The following is a 16,182-nucleotide window of genomic DNA, read 5'->3' on the forward strand; positions in this document are numbered from 1 at the left end:
ACACACACACACACACACACACACACACACACAGTCAGTCTCCCAGCCCTCAGCATCCATCATCCTTGCAATGACAGCTGTTATTGGCTCGTGGAATTGGCAATGATTGCCTTTTGCAAAATGCGTCACTGTACCGTAAATCATTAATTCAAAGTCAAACATCCTCCTAAGTCATTCGCATGTCATCTAAGTCCTGAGTTCTAAGGAGAAAGGAAAGAAAAAAGTACTTTGAGGGACGTTCGGTTATTAGGAGAAAATTAGGAGATGGAATTTAATGCTCGCTGATTATGATAACGCCTCTCATCGGTTGGCTTCTGACTGAAAGAAAACATAAGAAATGAATGCAGGAGTGAAAAGACTTTCTCAAAGCACTCATCTGTCCTGAATGATGCTATCACAATGTCATTGAACTGCTGCTGTGACTATGAATAGCTGCTAGAGCTGGGCAATATAATACAAATTCACAATATATTTGCAGTGGTTTTGCTGGTAATATAAAATTTAACAACACTGTGAATTTTAAAATGTTTTCAATATGGCCATTAATTTTCCTAAAGACCGTGTCATAACATGACCCTTCCTTTGTCTTGTGATTATGACAGTATTAAGACATGTTAATGTCTGATTTAAACTTAAGTGACAAAAACAGTGTTAGATTTGGTCATAGATTAATTTCCTTGAATCAGTTAAAATTTTCCAAAGACTCAGTTAAAATGAATTTACTTAAAGGGGTCATATGATGCGATTTCAAGTTTTCCTTTCTCTTTGGAGTAAGCATGTCAACATATTCTGTTACACCAAATACACAAAATAATGATCTTTAAAAAAGCATCATATGACCCCTTTAAAAATGTTCACAGAAATCCCTGTGTGGCATTTTTCAGTGAATACTGCTGAAAACAGAAACACACCTTTTCATAATTTAATTTTTTTTTATTACAGTTGTTCCAATTGCTAACATCCCTTTGTCCAATCTGTAGTCACATTTTCAAAACTCTACACACAATTAGCACAACATCGGTCTGTTGTGACCATACCATTAACACAATTCATGTTGTTTTCACACAATATTCAGTCAATTAACACATTTCTAAAATGCTTACATTTTTTTTCACACAAACTTACCCCATACCAAAATCATAGATCTTTCTTATCTTTTTTACAAATGCTTAAACACAGCAAGACAGAAATGAAGGCCTAATGTTCCAAACTTTAAATATAGTGTAAAGCCTCTACTTCTGCAACAACAGCAGCTCAAAAGTATTGAAAAATCTCTCTATATAAAATATTGTAACAACTGATAAGCATTTCAAGTAACAGATCACTGAAATATTTAGAAATAGCTGATTCCAGTCTCAGTTGGAGGAATAGTCAGGTGTTGATGCTCTTTCCATTACATCAACATAGAGTCAAAATACCTCTTTGAATTAGTTCTGTGGATGCAGAACAGCACAAAGAATCAAAGAGAGAAATAATAATAATAATGCCTGGGAAAGGGAGAGGAATAATTGTAGGAGGGAGAGGAGTAGTTGGATCAGAAAAAGGGAGAAGAAGAGGTAGGGGAGAGGAGTAAGAGGAGTAAGCTGGACTGTGCATTTTTATGTTTGTTTTCCCCCTTACACATGTGGAACCTATGAAAGCTTATTTCTGCCACGGAATATAAAGGGTAAAGGGTAATTGTGAGTTTTTTTTATCTCACACTTTTTTTTCTCACAATTGTGAATTTATATCACTATTCTGATAAAGTCTGAATTGCAAGATTTAAACTCGCAATTCCAAGAATAGAAGTCCAAATTGTTAGATAAAAAGGTCACAATTACCATCTTTACTTTTTTATTCTGTGATGGAAACAAGCTTGCATATTAACCAAAAGCCATGTATGTTATTTTGTTATGCCATGTATGCCATGTTATTTTAGTTGATCACTGGCATCAGCTACCATGGGGGCACCATTGAAAGCAATTTCAATCAAGGTTCCAACTGAATTTCTGCATAGGGGACCCTATTTTTTTCTATTATACATTCTATAAAGTAATGACTCATTCAGTTGTAGACAGTATGTTCCCAAGAATGAACAAATTCAACAAATAAAACATGTCAAATGGGTTTCAGTTGAAGGTAACTAAATATTGTACATTCTATAAAGTAATGACTCATTCAGTTTTAGACAGTATGTTGCCAAGAATGAACAAATTCAACACTTAAAAATGTAAAATGAGTTTCAGTTGAAGGTAACTAAATTACAAAAAACAATGGATTTTTATATTGTCTATATGCAGGTAGAACTGACACATGACAGGTAATGCAGTTTTTGTAAAGTCATCAACTGTTAGTATTTTGACAGTCACTGTGCTATGATTGACTATATTTTCCTGTTTGATAGAAAAGTAGTGCTAATGTTTTGACCGAATGACTCGATTTTGAATCGGGTTTGCTGTTTTTATAGAGTTAGTTATCTAGAAATTTAGTTATGTTTTTATGTAGAAAAATGTATTCAGCATTTTGAAATGTAGAGTTTGTATTAATTTGACAAAATGTGGTTTTGGCCAGAAAATTAACGTTTTGGCTAATTGTGTGATGTAGGTGTGTTGCTGTGTTAAGAGTTTAGAAAAAGTACTTTAAGTATAGGTAAACACTTGTTAGGAATTGGACAAAACTGTAAGATGGTTGACTCACACACACACACACACACACACACACACACACATATGTGTGTGTGTGTGTGTGTGTGTGTGTGTGTGTGTGTGTGTGTGTGGGTGTGTGGGGGAGCAACAGGGAAAAATCTGTAGATGTAAAAATCTCCATACATTTTCACGTTTATGGTCTGTTTTTGTTTTGTTTTCCCTCTGTTCCTGCCTCCTGTTTCTGTATGCCCTTATTTGGTCATGTTCCTGTCCTCATTATAGTTCATTATGTTCATTTGGTTTTCCCGTGTGTTTGATTGTTGATTGATCCCAGGTGTATCTTGTCAATTACCCCATGTACTTAAGTTCCTGTCTGTGTTATCTGAGTTTGTCCGGTATTAAATGTCGATGTTGTGTTTCCTGTGTGTCCCTGCCTGCCTTGTTTTACCCCGTCTTGAATGATTAAAGACATTTACTTTGAGTTTATCCCACATCTCCTTGTTCTTCGTTTCGCCACAGAAGGCAACCGTGACAATACAAGTTCTTTGTGCATTTTTCTATTTTTCTACTTGTTACTTTGCACATTTTGTTAGAAAATGTTTATTTACTATTTATTCAGGTTTTTTAAGGTATCTAATATTTTGATACATAATTTCCATGATCTAAATATTCTTAAAAATTAAAAATTTGTTGTCATATGGAAGTGTGTAGGCCTTCTTGCATTATTATGCTGTTACATTATGATTATATATTCAGTGGCATAAAATGGTCTTTAAAATTACAATAATATCGCTTATCGCAATTATTTCTGGGGCAATATATAGCACAACAAAAAGTTGTTATCATGACAGGCCTACAGATAGATAGACAGATAGATAGATAGATAGGAGATGAGGAGAATACTTCAAACAAAGAGACTTTAATGAACATCCAAGAAACCAGGAAAACACACGTAGCGGGAAAGACGACATTCAAATGACAAACTCAGAAAGCACAGACAGGACCTTAAATATATGGGGTGATTGACAACACACACCTGGAACTCAATAAACAATTAACAAGGGAAAACTGGGTCAAGGAGCACGTGGAGAGGGAAAAACACACAGAATGAGTCCAGGGGAGTGACATATCACCCCCCCTCCCGGAAGGCGCGTCCTCGCGTTGTAGAACAACAGAAGGGGGGCACGGGTGGGAACTAGGGAGGAGGCTCGGGAGGAGGACGGACACCCGGGAGGGGGCCGGCAGACAGAGTCCAGGGAGGTGACGATAGAGGGAGGAGCCAGGGAGGCGACAGGAAGGACTTGGAGCAGGAGGGGCCAAGCAGGACCCAGGCCACAGCCATGACAGCAACCCACGGTGGAGCCGACGGAGGGAGAAGCCATGGAGAAGGAATGGCCACCAACTCCAGGGGCGGAGATGGAGAGCCGATGAGCCAGGGCGATGGGGAGGATCCGGAGGGCCAAGGCTGAGCAGATGGCACCGGCGAATGACGCAGAGGCGTGGATCCAAAAGGCCGCGGAGGAACTTCCTCTGGGCTAGACATAGGAACGGGAACTTTCTCGGGGCTAAACTCTGGGACTGGAGCCCTCTCTGGGCTAAACTCGGGGACTGGGGCCCTCTCTGGGCTAGACTCGGGGACTGGAGCCCTCTCAGGGCTGGACGGGACCAGCGGGGACGAAGGAGAGAGGAGAGGGGGCAAGTCGGCTTCCAGCTCTGATTCCCAGTCTATAAGGTCCCCCTCGAAGTCCAGCAGTCCCAGCTGTATAATCAGCTCACCCTCAGCTGCGGTGCAGTGGGCGGAGCTCCACTCCGTGCTCTCTCTGTCCACGGCATTCTCCCTCGTGGCGGGCTCTGTTGCCGGCTCTAGCACCTTGACTGACGTCACTTGCAGCTCTGGCTCCGCGGCGATCCGTTGCTCTGTCGCTCCATTCGGCAATGGCTCGTCGGCTGCGGCGAGCTCGGGCTCTCCGTCAGCGGTGGGCTCGGGCATGCGCTCCGCGCAGCAGGGAGATGGTGGGCTGGGCACTGGCTCTGGAGTGTCCACTCCACAAATATGGCAAAACTCGCTCGAGGGCCTTCCTCGGACGACGTGCTCTGTATGCCGGGTTTAGACTGGCATCATAAAACGCACAGAGCACGTCGCCTGGGTAGCTGCAGAGATTGGCGAGGACCAGGAACAGTCTGGTGTGGCCCTCGAGCGATCTTTCTCCCTGCTCCAGCAGGAGGAGGAGGTATTCAGGGCGGGCGAGAGGATCCATGAGGGAACACTACGGAAACAAAAAACACTGGGTAAAACGCAGAAACAAAAATGGAGGGAAGACATGGAGGTTACTGTTTTGGTCCGGTATTCTGTCACGTTACCGCTACTGTGAGGATCAAGGAGCGAGGAACGAGGAGAATACTTCAAACAAAGAGATTTTAATGAACATCCAAGGAACCAGGAAAACACACGTAGCGGGGCAGATGACATTCAAAAGCGGACAAACTCAGAAAGCACAGGCAGGACCTAAAATACATGGGGTAACTGACAACACACACCTGGAAGTCAATAAACAATTAACAAGGGAAAACTGGGTCATGGAGCACGTGGAGAGGGAAAAACACACAGAATGAGTCCAGGGTCGTGACACATATACTGTGATTAGGTTTATTTTATTTAGGTCATAAAAAGAATATTTCTGGTAAGCTGTACGTCATTCCAAAAATATATGTGAATATAGGCAGAGCAAAATAATAAAAAAGGCCAAGAGACTTATCAGAATATTATATTGCCAGTGGGCACTAGGACTGGTGCGAAACCTTCACTGTGGGCCAGCTGCTTCAACAGAACCGGGATTTCTACAGAAATCTGGAGTCTTTGGCAGTGTAACCACATGTGCAGGGAAATTATAGCCCTGCTGTGAATGTCTGTGTGTGTGTGTATATAAGATAGACGCTGTGCCAGGAAGCCGCATTTCAGACAACCACAAAACAATGGCATGTTGCTTCAAATGGCCCAACTGGATTGAAACCCTGCAATTAAAGAGAAAACTATGGAGCACATGACATTTGAAGCTTAATGGAAAAAAACTAACAAAAAAAACCCTCAAAAACTTAAAAAAAAAACTCTCAAGGCCTTTTCAACTCAAATAACATCCAGAGACAGACAGTATTAACATTTCTGCTTTAAAAATACAAAAAAGCATGAACTGTAATACAAAAACCATGACAGATGAAACAAACACTATTAAGCAGTATGAAGCAAACAAATAAGAGACGGCAGAAACACAAAGTGGGTTCTCATTGGGGAAGTTGCTTTGAAACTGTCAAGTTACAAGCTCCTCATATTTTAAACTCGTAAGCTAGTTAAATCTTTTGAAACAGTAGTTCAATATAAGCAGCTCACAAAAAGTAGCTAACTACACTGAAGATACTAAGGACCATATGTTTTTAACCCATGTGCTGTGCTGAAAATTCTTTACCTAATTTTGTGTTAGAGATGTACAATATATTGGCCACCTATCAGTATCGGCCGATAAATGATGCATTATGTCCTTCAGAAACACTTCAGATGTGCACTGTTCGCCATGATGGTTTTGAATTGCTTGAAATATGATAAGTTAAGTGCAACCTGTGCAGGGCAAGCCCATCATAAAGGCTACATAAAATTATAATGACAACATTACTGCAAAATTATGTTATGGAACCTTTGTGTGGCCGTGTTTTAGTGCGTTGTTACGGGAAGAGCGCATCCACAATGGAGCTACACTTTAATGACTATCACAGTTAAGTTCGCTTGTGCATTTGCGGCTGTTCAATTGTACGTTGTAATATTGTGCTTATTTTATGCATATATGTCTGATTTATCTCATATAGAATGTGGTTGGTTAAGTTAATAGAGTGTTAATAGAGCTCTTCAAAGCCTATGATCAATAAGTTCCAAAAAGAAATACAAAATGTAGTAATTGAAAAAAAGTTGACCAGGAACACCAGAAGAACTGTAACAAGGTCAAAAAAAAAAAAAATCCCAAAAAGAACAAAAAAATGTTTTTGGGAAGTTGTTATACCCTGTGTGAGCAAAGTAAGTAACTTTTAGTCCAATGGGATAACATTATAGCAAAAAGAAAGTCCTCTCTGTGTCAAAATGGCCGGAACACAATTTGAGGGTTAAATAAATGACTATCCGATTATACCATTCAGGGGTGTAGCGTCTGGTATGCAAGGTATGCAGGTGCATATGGGCCCGGGCGTATTGTGGGCCCGCCGAGCTGAGGGGGGAAACTTTAATCGAAACGAGGGAATGAATAGAGCCCTGCATGGGTCCGGCCCTTCCGACAGCTTATCAGAATATTCTCGGCCTGAGTCTGACCCGAGCCCATGTCTTTTCTCTCTCTCTCTCTCTCTTTCTTCCCCTTTACACAGCTGCTGTTGCAGCAAATAGGCTAGTCCAGTTTTGGTTTTTAATGGCAAAGTGGTTATATTTCTTTTCGTTTCTTTATTAAGTTAATTTAGAAATATGTTTGGAACATTTTATGTTTGTTAAATGCAAGTTGTTTTTTTTTTTTTTTTAAGCAACGACCAAGCGGCCAGCGGCGGACTGAGTTGAGCATATTTGATCAATTTAGCCTTCTCAAATCAACATGACTTGCCTAAAACAAAATCTATAGACATAAAACACTTCATGCAATTCATACTATTAATAAAAAAATGTAACCTAGATAAATGTGTGCTGTTAGACGCATTAACAGTCGTTTGTGTGGAGAGTGGAAGCTGAGGAGCACTTTGCAGGACATGGAGGCGCCAGTGCGATCACTTGCATTTTTTTCTTAAGAGTGGAAATTTAATATACACCGTCATTTTTGCTCATAAAAGGTAAGAGTAACATTATTCGGAATTGTAAAGGGTCTACTTTTATTTGTGTGCACATCTGGCGATGGCGGGTTGACGCCTGACCAAGGCAGAGCCAGAGGGACGAGGGAGCCTGGTGGAGCTGGTGGATCGACGGGTGACGGTGCAAGTTGTTTTTTTTTTTTTTAAGCAACGACCAAGCGGCCAGCGGCGGACTGAGTTGAGCATATTTGATCAATTTAGCCTTCTCAAATCAACATGACTTGCCTAAAACAAAATCTATAGACATAAAACACTTCATGCAATTCATACTATTAATAAAAAAATGTAACCTAGATAAATGTGTGCTGTTAGACGCATTAACAGTCGTTTGTGTGGAGAGTGGAAGCTGAGGAGCACTTTGCAGGACATGGAGGCGCCAGTGCGATCACTTGCATTTTTTTCTTAAGAGTGGAAATTTAATATACACCGTCATTTTTGCTCATAAAAGGTAAGAGTAACATTATTCGGAATTGTAAAGGGTCTACTTTTATTTGTGTGCACTCACAAACAATATCAACAAAAACCTGTGCTTTTGTAAAATAATTAAGGAAAACAAACAGGATGCGCTTTCTTTCATCTTGGTCTTGAGCAGGAGCGCTTCACAATGATGAACCGAAACTCAGTGAATACTTGCTTCCTCACAGACTTGATTGTCACGTTACGCTGCTGCGGGAAGAACGTAGGAGACACGGAGTAGCATTCACTCTCTTCAGTGTGGCACATTCGCCGTGCCATACTCAGCTCACTCTCAGCCGCGGTGCAGGAGGCGGAGCTCCTCTACGCACTCACACCGTCCACGTCTTTCTCCCTCGTGGCGGGCATTGTCACCGGCTCTCACACCTGGTCTGACGGGTTCAGCTCTACGTCTGGGGCGATCCTCTGCTCAGTCGCTCTGCTTTGCGCTGGCTTGCTGATCGCGACGGGAAATGGCTCTCCGTCAACGGTGGGCTCGGGCTAATGCTCCGCATCACGGGGAGATGGTGGGCTGGGCTCTGGGTCGGGAGAGGTACTGGCGAGATTCTCCTCGGAACTGACAGTGAGCGGGGATCCGTTTCTCGCCAGTATCCACTCCACAAAGGCGGTGATATCCGCTCGAGGACCACCCGTCTGGGTAGATGGTGGTGTATGCTAAGAGCCGGAACAGTCTTGTATGGTCCTCGAATGATCTCTCCCCCTGCTCCAGCAGGAGGAAGAGATATTCCGGGCGAAGGAGGGCATCCATGAGGGTACACAACGGGAAAAAAAAGACACTGGGTGAAAACGGTAAACAAAACGGAGGGAACACACGGAGGTAACTGTATTTGGTCGGTTCTTCTGTCACGTTACGCTGCTGCGGGAAGAACATAGGAGACACGCCAAAAGTCTGACATTGATAAATATATCTAATAGAATGCTTTAAATACTTTAAAACAAAATAATTAAAATAGAAAACAAAAACTCTTTCATTATATAGGCTAATCCGTAAAGATGTATTCAGTACCGCCGCTCCCTATATGCAGAGTACGCAGTTTGCATACGGCACCAACTCCCAGGGGGGGCACCATCCCAGTTGCTCAAAAAAAAAAAAAGGAAAATATATTAATATTAACATATACATATACATATGCATAAATAAAAATCTAAACATTAACATATATATTATGTAAGGGATAATCAACGGCTAGCGCGTCGGGTGGTTCTTCGCCTCCACGTCGTGCATTCAAATCGTTTAATGCACAGCTAGCCGTTCACATAACCCCAGCATTCACATATTAAAGATGTTAATAATATTTGCGCTGCAATATTTGACCGGAATGATAAAAATGACGGTTATTTTCGTCAGTTACAACTTGTTAGATGTAGCATTCTACTCGCTTTAAATAAGACAGAGCAGACAAATATATTAAGTAGTGCAGTAAGATTACATTTATTTGAATGAATTATAGCATTTATTTGAATTAACTGTTGAGCGAGAAAGAGATGCGTGTGTGAATTCTCGTCTTGTCGGAGAACGAAAGACTCTTTAGATAGGTCGTGGTTTCCTTCTCTCCCCCTCCGTGCGAAACACAGCTGTGTGTCAAACTTTCCGTACAAGCCCGATGGGTGTGAATGGGGAGAGCTGTAATAACTTGATCACTTTTATTTTATTTTAGGGAATTAATTACTATTAATTCAGTCAGGGTTTGAAAGGAATCGAATCTTGAAAATTCGAAGTCCACCTGATTAAACCGATTTCAAATTTGTTATGTTACACTTTAAATCAAGGGTCGTCCAGCGAGCCGTGACCTCAGTATATTTTAACAAATTGACTATGTATCTGTATTCTCCCTGGCCACGGGTTAATACATGTTTTGATAAGTTATAAGCTATTATAGTAATTATTATGAGTAAGCTACGAGCTAGTCAGCAAGGATCTTTTGGCAAAGGTTTTAACATTAAAATTATATGACACCAACAATGATTCTTTATAAATGAAACACGAATTTTATTGGCTATTCTGGATTACATTAAAGCTAAATAAAAAATGCATTTTATGATGAACGCAGTAGGCAGTATAAGTACACATCGTCACGCCATTCTGGATCTGCACCCGCGCTCGCTCTCACCTCACGTTTGGGGCTGGATACAAATGATCATCATAATTAATGGACAACTAGGCTATATCAGGGAAAAGACGTCAGCACAGTCCGGCGAAGAGAAAATAAAAATAGTAATGATTGGCTGTGCCAAGATTGTGCATGCAGTACAAATAGCCTACGGCGGCATTTTAGTACCATGTTGAAAAATAAGATTATCGTCAATAATAAAAGCTGGTTATAGGCCTATTGTGTGAAGTTAATGTGAGAATTCCACCTATACTCTGCCAAAAAATAAATAAATAAATAAATGAAATAAAATAAAATAAAAAGTCTGTGGCATCCAACCTGTCATTCTTCACATTTAACATAAAAAACAGCAATAAAAGGTAGGCTCATTGACGTTTTTTTAAACTCTAATTGATCGATTTCATGAAACATTCGTTTGATTGCATCATATAATAATTGCTGTTAATAGTGTTCATCGTCTGTTTTATTACGTCTTAAATTGATTTTCTGTCATTCTTCACATTTAACATAAAAAACAGCAATAAAAGGTAGGCTTATTGACGTTTTTTGAAACTCTGATTGATTTCATGAAACATTCGTTTGTATTAAATTGTTCTGATCTTTTCAACATGCATTCAAATATTTAGTCATGTTTATTTCGTGCTGCAAATATTAAAGAGGAAAATTTCATTGATTCACATGCTGCTTGAACTGAGACGAATATAGTTATCTCACTACAAATTTAGAAGCGTAAAAACACATTTATTGTTTGTAGTATTTTATTATAAAGTTGACAGAAGGCTGACACTTTGTGTTTTAATATAAGTAACAAAGCACAAAGCTTATTGCAATTATTGGGTGGCTTGCGTGCTACAAATGATGAATGGACTTGAAAACGTTAAATATTATTTTCAAGCATTTATACTGTAAATAAAACAGCTTGTGAATACACGTAACGTTAATCACTTCAGAAAAATCAACAATAAGTTAACGGAGTTGGAACCAATAACGTTTGGGCTGACTTGCTACGCCACTGATACCATTTATGAATTAACCAAAATCCTGCCCTAAAACAATAAGGATTTTTACAAGAATGAACATTGCTCTCACTTAGGACGACAGCCTCAAACATGAACAGGTATTTTTTTCAATATACGAATATTTAAACAGAAAAAAACAGTTAAGTTAGAAGTGCACCAATGGTACTTTTCTCTAATTGTCTCTAGTTCAAGCACAATATGTGATACTTCTGACCTGAATGTCAGAGAATAGCTGCTGCTTAGTGAAACGAGGACTCATTATCCCATATGATGCTGCTGGCTCATGGAGATCCCAAACCGACAGCTCTTCACCGAGATATAGCAAACAGACATGCACGCTGGGCCATGTGGTACTGAGAGAGGGCACAGGCTAAGAGGGTGAAACAGCATGAACGAAGACCCAGAGGGCCCGTGCTTTGTTCTGGAGCCGTGCCTACTTCCTGTATCCCTGACCACAAGGCAATAATCCTGAGCTCAACTGGACAGATGAGGATGATGGAGCTCTTCGAGGCTCAGCATGAACAATATAACCAGAGGCCTTTTAGAAAGAGATGAACTTTGTGACAGGTAGACACTGCTGGTCTCTGCAGAGGCGCTGAAAGGCCAGATAGATTAATGAAGTGAGAGCAGTGTGAGAGCACATTCAGAGACTTTATTAAATATATTTCTGTATCAATGGACCGATTAGCTGGTGGAATGCAAAAACAAAGTATCTACGCCAGTTATATAAAATAGAGAAATTCAAAATACAGATGTGTCCTGAAGTGAGGATTTTTTTCCCCTCACACTATTTCCATAGGATTGTGTCATGAGAATGAAAGAATGAGAAAAATCACAACAAAAATATAATTAAGCTAATGCATTTTTGATTGACTGAAATGGGTTGATCAGAGGAATCTAAATGCTTTTTAAATGGAGTGGTCAAGTAATTAGTGAAGAACATTTCAGTTCTGAATGGCGCTTAGAACAGCAGTTCATTGGCTGAGAGATTGTTGGGAGGAACGTCTTCTTTCACAGTTGCCATAGCAAACCTAAACCTTCCACGGTTGCCCTAGAGACAGCAGGGTCCCATACAAAACGCTTGAGGTGTGAGATTGCTTATTTGTGTGGCTGTCCAAGTCACTTTTAGACAACCTGTAAAGACCATCTTCATGTCATGTGGAAGGCATGACTAATATAAATTCTAATAGTAATGTCTATATCAAATTGGTGTTGTGTGGCTTCCTTCAAGTTGGCTTCAGGATCCTGTTCTGAGGTAAGGTGTGTCTGTTTGGGCTGGTGAAAACTGACTAGGGGTTTTGACGGCTTGGAGTATCTACTGTACATGTTTGAATAAGGAGCACATGGAGAGCCAGTTTAGCCCTCCTAAATACCAGCTAGCTTCACTAAAAACTGTTACTGAACGTTCAGTTATTTAGATCATATTTGGGAGGAGTGGAAAAAGCAATATTGAGTTTTGTAAAAAATTAATAAAAAGTAAAATGGTTAAATTACAGAGATAAAATAAGATCTATGGGTCTGTGAAAAAAATTTGAGAGAGAAAAAAGTTTTGTCATTTTAGGGAGTTATGATAAATGCAATAAAAATAAATGTGAGTTTAACTGAAAATATTTAATTGATTATGTTTCTCTTAAAATTTATATATCTAGCAGAACAGATACTATTTTTCAAATAATATTTCAATAATTTGATATACAAGATAACATGTTTATCTTCATAATATCACACTTTCATAGTACAAGTGTGTCTTAAAATGGCTAATCATCACGGAGTACTTCACATTAAAAACACCTGCTTTAAATCACAATATTCTTAAAATAATAAAAAAAGAAAATTCCACAGCAGAACTTACACGTTAGCTTGTTTCAAGCAATATTTTGGGAAATGTCATTCATATATACTGTTTCCGACTCTCATCCTCTCTCTCTCTCTTTTATTCACTGTGTTGAGGCATTTGCTGCTCAGAACTGTGGTCATTAAAACAGACCTGATTAAGGACCAGCGGGAGGGATGACTGATAATGTACTTATCAGCAGCCAACAGATGCAATTAAAATTCCCTTCTTCAGGACTTTCCAGTACCCCGGAACACTCAGTACACTCCTATTGCCCCTTCTCCTCTACTCCATGCTTCATCCCTCCAGACTTTTGTTCCTAGGATTTTATTTTTATCGCATCAAGTGTTACAATTACGTTTTATCATCTTTAGTTCCTCAACACATGGTGAGGTAAGCCAGAGTGACAGGTAGACATCTCTGTCTCACTCTTTCTGTCACTGTTGTCCACTTTCACTGAAAGAAAAAATATAATAATGTTAGTACCCTTTCTAAAAAATAATTATACTTATACAGTGGGGTTCAAAAGTCTGAGACTATCAGGAAATATCTATGGGAATGTACATTCAAAATGTAATTTAAACCTGGTAATACGTGTTATTTCTAAAGAAAAAACATAACTATATAAATGTTTTAGATTTTTCAAGATTTACATGTTGAAAATGTTTAAACTAATTTGCATTAAGTATAAAAATAAGAAAAATAACCATGCAGCTCAAAAAGTTGCTGTTGTCATTAAATTGTATATTTATATTAAACATTTTTATGCTGATAAATAATTTTCAAAGAAACAAGCATTTAAATTAGAAAAATGGTCTCAGACTGTTGGACCTCTCTGTATGTGAGAATTTAAATTTACATATAAACAGTGATCTATAATACATATTATATTACATTGTCATCAGCTTTTTCAACATCAATTCATGATTATGCCAGTAATATCACCTGAATGGCTTTGTAGATTATGCTCTATGATTCACAGCACAGCATGTGGCTCTGTCTATTTCAACGGTCCACTTCTCTTTCTGCCCACACCTGTCTGTGCCTCTTTCTACCTACCGCGTCGCTTCTTTCCTACCTTGCTGGCACTAATTGGAAACTCATCAACTGTAATTAATGTGCAGTTTTGACTGAATGAAAGATGGAGTGAGAGTTTAGTGAGAGAAGAGGAAGCGATTAGTCCCCTCAGGGCCCTACACGGCCCTCCACTGAGCAACCAGATGGTCTTTTGTGGAGTCAGTGAGTAACAGCAAGAAATCAAGGGAATGACAACAATGAAATTATGCATATGTTGACAACAGATAAATAAATCAAAGGGGTTGAGGTTTCCTCAGAAGTGAGAGTAACTCTTAAGCATTTCCCCTTAAGTACATATCTTCTGTTGTCTATCTAGTGCATAATTTCATATTCCCAAGCATGAGTAAAAATGCAGTAACTAATGACAACACTGCACCCACAAAGACTCCACCTTTTGGTTATCTACAATTTTTTTTTATTCTGCTCATAATGTCACTACTGTACATCCAACCAATATACATACAAACTGTATGTATAAATAAAACTGTCACTGCATCCCATTTCAAAAATAAATAAATAAAACAATAAAAAGTATACTGCTTATTTTTATCATTATATTACTATCTAATAAAATATGAGTGATCTATAGCAAAACAGTCACTTCTAACTCTTTTTACAATAAAATATTTGATATATAAAAATTATATTAAATATTAAAAATATTAAAGTATTCATTAAATAAGTACATATTATATTATTTTATAGTATTATATACTATATAGTACAGTACAGTATATGGTATAGTAAGTATTACAGTGTTATGTTATTCTACATAATATCTAATAATATAGAAATATGAAATAAAAAGAGCTTTGCTATGTTAATTTGAATAAAGCAGACATTTTACTCACTAAAAAAGAAAGGTTATCACATGCTGCCGAATGTTAAAAATCCACCACTCGGATTCCTCCACATCACTGCGATCAGTATCTCTACACTCAGTTCCTGCTTCCTGTTCAACCTCTAAACCTGATTTAAACAGAGAGATATAATGTTTTCAGCAGGTCGCGCTCTGTTTCTGTCTCGCTCGAAGGCTGTGCCTCTCCTTCAGCTGCTTTCATTAACCTACTAACCTCTCTGAAAAATGCCTAATGATGCAGGAGCCTTTCAGGTCTAAGACAGGCAATATTCATTCCTCCAATCCAAGCTTAACCTCACTGATTTGAGCTCTTTTAATCTACATTGATTTAGACTAACATTTTCTCTGACATGAGCCATTTGGCAATCACAAAGTTACATGTATATTATTCACAGGTTGTAGAATAAATGCATATTACTTTATTCATAATAAATATAGACGGCCCAATTTCCAGTCTGTGGTTTTGACATGCAGTAGGCTAATCCATGACACCTTATCTAGATCTTCAGGAAAACGCATAGGAAATTCAGTCTCTAATACTGCCACTGTCCTTTCATCTGTGGAAGAATGTCTCCCCAGCAACTATCGCATGGGCTTAATGATTGGACGGGCATATGTTGCCATAGTTACGAGAAGCTCCCATCCTGCTCAGTCTTCTTCCTCTAGCGGCTGACAACTCAGAAAAAGAGGGACTCCACTCAATACATATAGCAACTGATTGTTTTACTGACTCCATCACAGCCGCTTTATAATACACAACTAAAGTCTGATGTTCAGAGCATCTCACATTTAATTGTCCAATTGTTTGTTTGCTTTACTCTCTGAAGAGTTTAAGAATTTCTAGTTTTATGGATCAACAGCCAAAGAATATAATTACATCTATGCAAAACACCTATAGTTTGATTTCGGTTTATTTTGCCAAACAAATTAAAGTTGTATTTATCTGTGTATATATATTATGCCTGGAGGAAGAAAAAAAAACAACATTTTACACAGCCAATTAACTCTCAGCTTTTAAAAGGGATCTGTTTTGACAGACATCTTAATGACCTGCCACTCCTGTTCAGAAGAAGCAGTGCTGAACAGCATTATTTGATTTGTAAAGTAAACTAACTGCTCATGACTTACAGCTCTGAGAAGAATTTGTTGACTATGACAAAATTGTAGACATCTATGTTTATTCAGTTGTAAAATTCCATTAATTTGACCCTGAAATTACAACTAACTTGCAGATGCGGACGATTTGCTTAAAGGGTTAGTTCACCCCAAAATGAAAATTCTGTCATTAATTACTCACCCTCATGTCGTTCCAAAC

General features: G+C 38.8%; 1 protein-coding gene across 1 annotated transcript in view; it reads right to left on the reverse strand.

Moving 5' to 3' along the window:
• LOC107664319 (actin-binding LIM protein 3-like) overlaps positions 1-16,182 on the reverse strand; it is an 82,325-nt gene that overhangs the window by 39,215 nt on the left and 26,928 nt on the right. The window lies entirely within an intron of this gene.

Source organism: Sinocyclocheilus anshuiensis, unplaced genomic scaffold (genome assembly GCF_001515605.1).
Source record: "Sinocyclocheilus anshuiensis isolate Anshui unplaced genomic scaffold, SAMN03320099.WGS_v1.1 scaffold111, whole genome shotgun sequence".
In the NCBI taxonomy this organism is placed as follows: domain Eukaryota; kingdom Metazoa; phylum Chordata; class Actinopteri; order Cypriniformes; family Cyprinidae; genus Sinocyclocheilus; species Sinocyclocheilus anshuiensis.